At 30.4% G+C, this 8,188-nt stretch overlaps 1 long non-coding RNA gene across 2 annotated transcripts; it reads right to left on the bottom strand.

Moving 5' to 3' along the window:
* Window positions 1-2,715: 2,715 nt before the first annotated feature.
* Window positions 2,716-7,019, bottom strand: LOC116021580. 2 transcript variants are annotated; one of them, XR_004099026.1, is made up of 8 exons: window positions 6,831-7,019; window positions 5,996-6,057; window positions 4,769-4,825; window positions 4,033-4,120; window positions 3,884-3,931; window positions 3,707-3,771; window positions 3,583-3,623; window positions 2,716-2,947 (listed from the first exon to the last, which is right to left on the bottom strand). It is a non-coding gene; the product is annotated as an uncharacterized LOC116021580 (long non-coding RNA). The 2 variants fall into 2 exon arrangements; XR_004099027.1 differs by lacking the exon at window positions 3,884-3,931.
* Between the last annotated feature and the right edge of the window lie 1,169 nt (window positions 7,020-8,188).

The raw sequence follows: 8,188 nt of genomic DNA, 5'->3' as shown, positions 1-8,188 counted from the left end.
AACAAATAGTAAAGATGAAGACAATGACAATGTTACTCAAAAGAGAATTAAGAACACTTAGAAAAATTCAAATGAATAGTATTTATTTAGACTTATCATTTTTAGACCAAATATTTATACTATCGATTTTACAAGGTTGCAAACATTTATTTCAGTAATAATTATAATGAATTTTTTATATTATCTTGGATTCATATACTTTGAGTTAGATATTTAAATAAAAAAAATTGACATTCAATTACCTAGGTATAAACTTCTCCTATATAATCTTGCATTGACATACTTTCAAATATTTATTTAAATATAAACATCATAAAACTAGGCTCTGATACCAACTGTCACGGACTCATTTTCCCCTAACGACATCTCGTGCGGCCTTAGCTATATTTCCCCTCAAATAGTGCTAGCCTCGTTCGTGCCACGAAAATGGTGCTATGTAGACGATGAGATGGCTACGGAAATAAATTGGACAAGAAGCTAAAGGATACACTCGAGCTTTATTGGGAACTTGTATTACATCAACTCTTGGATTCCTCTCTTGGATGGTTTACAAATGAGCCCCCATGAGGGGTATTTGTACCCATTTCACCTCCTCAATGAATGGTGAAGATCTACTTAATCCTACGAATTGTTGTGAGAACCAGTAAACTCGTTAAGTGGATCCCTCCATATTTGCGAAGCTGAAAGTTTTGGAGTGAGGGGTTTAGGGTTTTAGGGTTAGGATTTAGGGTTTAGCGTTAAGGGTTTTAGGATTTAGGGTTAGAGGTTTAGGGTTAGTGTTTGTTTTAGGGCTTTGTGATTATATTTTAGGGTTTAGGGTTTTAAGGTTTAGCATTTTAGGGTTTAAGGTTAGTGTTAATGTTTAGGGTTTTAGGTTTTTAGGGCTCTATGGTTTAGGGGTTTAGGATTTAGGTATTAGAGTTTTATTTTCAAAAAAGGTATTAGAGTTTAGGGTTTTAAGGTTAGGGTTAGTATTAATTTTATGGTTTAGGGATTTAAGGTTAGGGTTACGATTTTAGGTTTAGGGTTAGGGTTTAGTGTTAAACGTTTTAGGATTTAGGGTTTAGGGTTTAAGTTTTAGGTTTTAGGGTTTAGGGCTAAGGCTTAGGGGTTAAATTTTAGGATTTAGGGTTTAAAAGTTTAGCGTTTTAGGGTTTAGGATTTAGATATTAGGGGTTAGTTTTACTTTTAGGGTTTAGGGTTCAAGGTTTAAGTTTTAGAATTTGGGTTTAGTATTTTAGGGTTACGATTTAAGATTTAGGGTTTTGGGTTTCAGGGGCTTCCGGTTTAGAGTTTAGGGTTTAGGGTTTAAATTTTAAGATTTAGGGTTTAGAGTTTAGGGTTTAAGATTTAGGGTTTAGGGTAGGGTTAGTGTTAGGGTTTGGGGTTTTACGTTTTAGCAAATTAGCATTTTAAGGTTTACGTTTTAGGGTTTAGGGTTATAGGCTTTAGGGTTTCAAGTTTTAAGGTTTTAGGGTTTTAGGAGTTAAGGTTTAGTGTTTAGGATTTTGGGTTTAGGTTATAAGATTTGGTGTTAGAGTTAGTGTTAGTTATAAGATTTAGGTTTAGGGTTTATGGTTAGGGTTAATGTTTAAGTTTTAGGGTTTAGGGTTAAGAATTTTTTTAGGGTTTACATTTTAGGGTTTAGGGTTTAGGGTTAGTGTTTATTATTGTTTCAAGGCTTAGTGTTTAGGGTTTAGGAGCTATGATGGTTTAGGGTTTAGTTAACATGGGGTATTAAAGTATTTTTAGACGATTTTCATGTAGTTATATGTGAACTAAGTTATTTCCATTACAAATACACTGTTTTAAATTAAATTTCGTTTAAAGTATTTTTAGACGATTTTCAATGTAAAAATTCCTCACATAGTAATTTGAAATATCGGTGCTAAATAGTAAACTTTGAAAACATACATCAAAACTAAAAATACATAGAAAAAACACCAAAAACCCATATAAATGTGCAAGAAAAAAGACTTAAAAGAGCACTTCAAAAATACTAAAAATGCAAATAAACACAACTCAAAAAGTAATTTAAAATACTTAAACAGAGAGAAATTAGCAATAGAAAAAAAAAAAGCAAAAAAAAAAAAACAAACAAACAAAAACAAAAAGAATCCAAAAATGAAAGGAAATTGAGAGAAAATAATAAGAAACTAAAAATTGTAACAAAGAAATATTAAAATCAGTTTAATAGAAAAGGCACTACTACAACGTAAATGACAATAGGCATACTTACTGTTCCAGACTCAAAAAAATGTCAACTTTACGCCTAAAATAATCAATTTTGATATATGTGTCTGTACTAATTAAAGATGCATCTTTGCTAAATCTTATTGTCTTAACTTTTTTTTTTTAAAAAAAAATTACTCCCTCTGTCCCATTTTACCTGTACTATTTACTATTCATTAGTCAAACCAACTCTTTCTTCATTGCTTATTTTCTTTAGTAATTTTTTATTATTTTTAAATTTAATTTTTTGTGTTTAATAGTACTTTTGATGTAGTTTCTAAATATATAAATTTTATATATTAATACTAAACTTAATATTATGAAAAATTGGATTAAAAATAACTTCAGTCAAGCCTCGTTAAACGAACCAGACAACCAAAATGGTCCGGGACGAAGGGAGTATTTATTATAATTTGATTATAGGAATGTACTACAATTTTTTTTTTTGAAATCAGGAATGTACTACTATTATGATATCATAGATTTCTATAAATTTGTTGCTATAGATACAGCCAAAGTTATTTTTCAACAAATTAGTACATAATTAACACGTTTGGCCAAAAATAAACTTAAAATCACTCTAACAGTCAAATGTTCATTGATAAAGCATACCTTTTGAGTTATTTCTTCGATTTCTTTTTGTTTTTTGTTTTTTTTTCGCATCACAATGATGAATTGTATGAATTGAATACCTTGGCATTGATTGCAATAGCAGCTACAAAGAAAAAAACTCTTGAGACTTTAAGAAGGAAAAACTCCATAAATATTATATGCAAGCACACATGGAAAATGAAAAAGATCAAAAGACCTTAATAATTGGGTAGAAGATAGGGAAAGCAACAATGACGAGCAAGCTAACTATTAGCAAAAACCTTGCACCGATGTTCAATCCATACCATTAACAAATAGACCGGGAATAATATGCAACCAAACAAGGGTGAAATATGCATATAAGTGGCACATAAAGAATAATAGATTTTCATTTCAAAAAAAAAAAAAAAAGAATAATAGATTTACTCAACATTTTGCAGACTAGAAAAAGAGTTACTACTGATATTAGTATAGCACATGTAGGCAAAAGAGCACCAATAAATACAGGGCAAGATCTTTTGGAAAGCAGAACAAGATTTAATACACATAATAATCAAGAAGAAGCACGCATTGAAATTCAGACAACACACCTCCCTAAAGAATATTGACATTGGTGACTATTATTTTCAACAACAGCCAATGGTGATTAATAAACCAATCAAACATAGAACCTAGCCCTATATACGGTAAACACATCTAAGATTTAGAGAAACTCAAAATTCATTAATCAAAGAGCATAAATGACAGAAGGTGATTTACCTGTTAATTTCTTATCAGCTTCCCTGTTCAATTCTTCAAGCCTGCATAGAATATCAAGTGTTTGATGATTATCAAAAGGGTTAAGAGACAATATATAAGTTACAACAAGTTATAAAGACAAAACCTCAATGATCTGTTTCAACTCAACATTCAACGCTTGGTTTTACTCGGATTCACTCACCTATCCGTCTACACAAATTATAATGAATGTAAGATAATACGGAGTAAACAATATGCAAAAAAACTATAGAAATCCATTTTAGTACTTGAACTTAGTTGCAGATTTGTTGTATAGGACTACCTTTTTTTTTTGAAAATTATAATTTGATCGGGTTTCCTCTGCCCAGAACTAGAATAGAAGTCAATGAAGGTCTCCATGAAAGAAATTATACAAAGAATATTTTAGCCAAATAAAGAAAGTTGCATCAACTAAGAAAACAAATCACAAACCTGAAAATGCCATCATCTTTATTAGTATCTAAAACCTTCTTATGAAGAAAATCAAGTTTTGCTGACTAAGTGCGAACATGCAACAGCTCTGTAACAAGAAATACACGGTCATTCTCTGGAGCTCACTACCAACGGTTTCAACAAGAACATGTCAGTAATAATTTGAGAAAAGTTTTGAAAGAAGAAGAATACTGCAGCAATTGAGGGCAAATTTTAAAAATGTAAATAAATGTTGGGAATTTAAGAAATAGCTATTCCGAGTACAATACATTTTTTTAAGAAATAGCTATTCCTAGTACAATACATTTTTTTAACCATATTCAACCTAATCTAATTTAATCAATAATAATATATTCTAATTAACTAATAACCATTCATAACCATCAATCAATCCATAATCCATAATAATATATTCTAATTAACTAATAATAACCATTCATAACAATTGATCAATCGGTAATAAACTATCTTAATTAACTAATAACCAAACAATCCATCAATCGATAATAATATATCCTAATTAACTAATAATTATTCATAACAATCCATCAATAATATAATATTCAAACTACAATCCATCAATCCAGATGTTAAGTCACCATCACAGAAAAGTGAATTAAAAGTAGTTAAGAAATACATCATGAAGGCATTGATTTTAAAGCAAATTAAATATTTCCCAACATGTATGTACAGTGTGAACTGTGAAGTCAAAGCCATATGAATTAAAAAGGCTTACCCGTCTCCAAAGAGGAAGTAGTTTAGACTCTAATCCAAATCATGTAACCACTGAGCACTGCAACACAAAATAGAAACTTTTTTTACTCTAAAGGCTACTGTATAATTATCGAGAAAATAAGAAAATTATAATTAGGCAAATATTTAAGCAGAATCATGATATGACTATCTAAGACATATATCCATTCACCAAAAATTACAAAGAACCAAGAAGCTAGTGACTGAAAAATACCCTAGCTAAAGTTTAAGATAGCTGATAGCCATATCATAGTCTGAACAAAAAATTGCAATCTTCACAGATTAATGGATTATTTACTATTCACCGACAATTTATGAAGCTTCACCATCACTTCCTCACCTAACAACCACCAAGACTACTGATAGCAGATAAACAATAATAAGCTTCTTAAACTCTAAACCTGACACACAAAACAAATTTATCATAGCTTTCCTTGGCTTTCCAAGTAAACAAGAATAAAAGAATGTCAGGTTTTTTGTGAAAACTACTCCAAAAGGCATTACATATGGCATCAACACCTACTGCAGGGCTTCTTTTGAAGACAAGCAGTTCACTGGAATGAAACTATGCTGGAAGTTCAAAAGCTCTATAGTTAATAATTTTACTAGTTGTATAGCATTCAAGGATAAGCAAAAGGATTTTACTAGGATAGTTTAACAACAACAAAAACATATATACATCTAGAAAGCCAACTAAATGAATTGTAAAACAGATATATCACTAAACTAATACTTAGAGGTGCTGAAAAAAAAAAAAAAAGTAACAAGTCAATAATAAAGAAAGCAGATTGGAAAAATACAGTCACAGAGTTGCCAAGCATCATTCCACCTAGTACAGAAAACTGCAAATTATGCACTGTTTTAAAGAGAAAATCAAAGTTAATTGCCTGACTTCATTTTAAATTAAAGATCAGATTTGCACAACATATATAGTAACTTGTTTCATTGGAAATAACCAAATAAAATAATCCTCTAAAGATCAAGAGATCTGCCAATCCAAAGTAAGGCTCCAGTATAGAGGTACCTAAGCTCTTCCTAGGGTAAAAATAACTTACGTTGCAATTACCCACTTCACTTCCAATACTTAACAATTAAAAAGAGATACAAGTATCAATGAACATGTTAGTCAACATAAACCTATCAGTTTTCACTTAAATAGAATCACATATTCATCAATTACCAGGAAAAAGCTAAAATTTCAAGGGATTACCTCAGCCAAGTAATCTTTTCCTGATGGACTTTGCTCATCAAATACTTGTGTCTCACTGGTACCTGTGATTTTAAAATTAGACTGAAACATTGTGGTCTTCTATAATTTAAGAAATCCAACTGATACTTTAATATTAAACCGGGGTTGCATACCATAATAGCCAAAGACAACTCGTGGATTAATGCTAGATTCAGTAGCAAATTAACTGTTTTATGTTCTTTAGTTAAAAATTGATTAAGCAAATGGAAAATCAAATCTTTGATGTGGCCCTAATCCTGCTTTCTTTAATTTCTTTATTGATAATGCAGGGACAACTCGGCCAAATAGATGAAAGCATTGAGTGGGTGATGGGACACAAAATGCTGTTAAAAAGTCATTCATTGAAAGTCTTTCTCTGCACATTCAACCAATATATAACTTTTGAATATATAGAAGGGCAAAATGCTGTTAAAAAGTACAGAAGAAAGAAAGAAAGAAAGGCATCAATTTCATCAGATCATAGCATATTAAAATAATCATTACCTTCTTACCAGGAAAAATTGATTGAACTTTTAATCTAGACCTTGTAAGGACACAAACTTTATGGTTATCTACAATTGAAGGCAACAAAGCAAAATATTTATTTACAGTACAGAAAACATAGGGTTTTCAAAGAACACATAGACAACGCTATCACATCACAAAAATCTAAAATATAACAGATAAATGTGAACAACAAGGCATCTGTAACTTCCCGCAATCTTTCCACCAATCTTTTACAAATAAAAAAAATTAAAATAAAAACTGAATTTAAAATATAAACGCATATGTATAAACGTATGTATAACGTACGTACCTGTGCGAACGGCGACCGGCGAGGGCGGGGTGCGAAGGCGACCGAAGACACGGCGGCGAAAGGCGGGCGGGCGGCCTGCGCGAACAGCGACTGGAGACCTTGCGGCGAGGCTGTGCGACGGCGGCGGCGACCGAAGAGAGAAGAAGGCGAAGGGCGGAGGGGGGTGCGATCGGGAGGAGGAGAGGAATAATGGCGGCGGAGGAATAAGAACGAGAGTCCAGAGCGTCTAGTCTATTTAATGAGGCTGAGATAATAAGAAAGCAGCCGGAAAGGAAGGTTCCGGCTCCCTCTCCCTCAACGGCTAGATTTAGAGTTTAAATTAAATTTCCCAATAGCCAATGTTTTTGTTTAAAACTAATTTTTTATTTTTAAATTTTTCTTTCAAACAATAAAGGGGCCCAAATTTGAAGCTATCATATAAGTGGATTAGATCATATCATGTTCTATTGGGCCTAGATCCAATAAGTTATTGGGCCCGAGACTGGGAAATATTTTTTGTACACAATGAGACCATGAAGTCATGAATCAATAATATCGTGAACTATAATCTACATTGATAATATCGTGAACTATAATCTACACTAGTATATTACCCGTGCGATGCACGTATAAAAATTTTTATTATTATATATTTTTATTTAGATAATAAAATTAAAAATTAAATTATAAATAATTCTAATATTTGAAAATGTAAATTTATTTGATTATATGATTAGTGTAAAAATATCACTCAATTAATTAAATAATATATTACACGTTTGTATGTAATTATCTTGGAAAATTTGATATGTAATATGATTTATATAATTATATTATTACTAAAATAAATATGAGAAAACGGAAAAATAATTTTAAAACGCATTAAGATGAAAAAAATTGGAATCAAACTGTATTTAATGTTTTTTTAAATTACATGATTTAAAACTGTTTTGTTCCCATAATTGATTTATGTAATTATATGTTGTAAAATAAATATGTTTGAAAGGGAAAATTTATTAGGCAATTATATTAATTTGACATATTATGAAATTATATTTATATATATATATATATATATATAGAGGGAGAGAGAGGGAGAGAGATAAAGGTTACCACAAAATTACCATAATAATTACATTGAAGAATGTCAATAATAATTTTATTCTACTTATAATGCTATACGTAAGTATATTATTTTTCACCACGTGCGTTTACTTTTTTCCCTCCCTCTCCATATTTGAAGGATTAATTGTAATAGAAAAAAAATTCAACAACCTATATTTAATTGTAATTATATTAATATCCATATAATTATTATTAACTTAATTCTAAAAAAACTTATTTATCATAAAAATTATAATTATACTAATATTTGTGTA

This window comes from Ipomoea triloba, chromosome 6 (genome assembly GCF_003576645.1).
Source record: "Ipomoea triloba cultivar NCNSP0323 chromosome 6, ASM357664v1".
Classification (NCBI taxonomy): domain Eukaryota; kingdom Viridiplantae; phylum Streptophyta; class Magnoliopsida; order Solanales; family Convolvulaceae; genus Ipomoea; species Ipomoea triloba.
The sequence above is the reverse complement of the archived record's forward strand: the minus strand, read 5'-3'. Positions and strand labels throughout refer to the sequence as shown.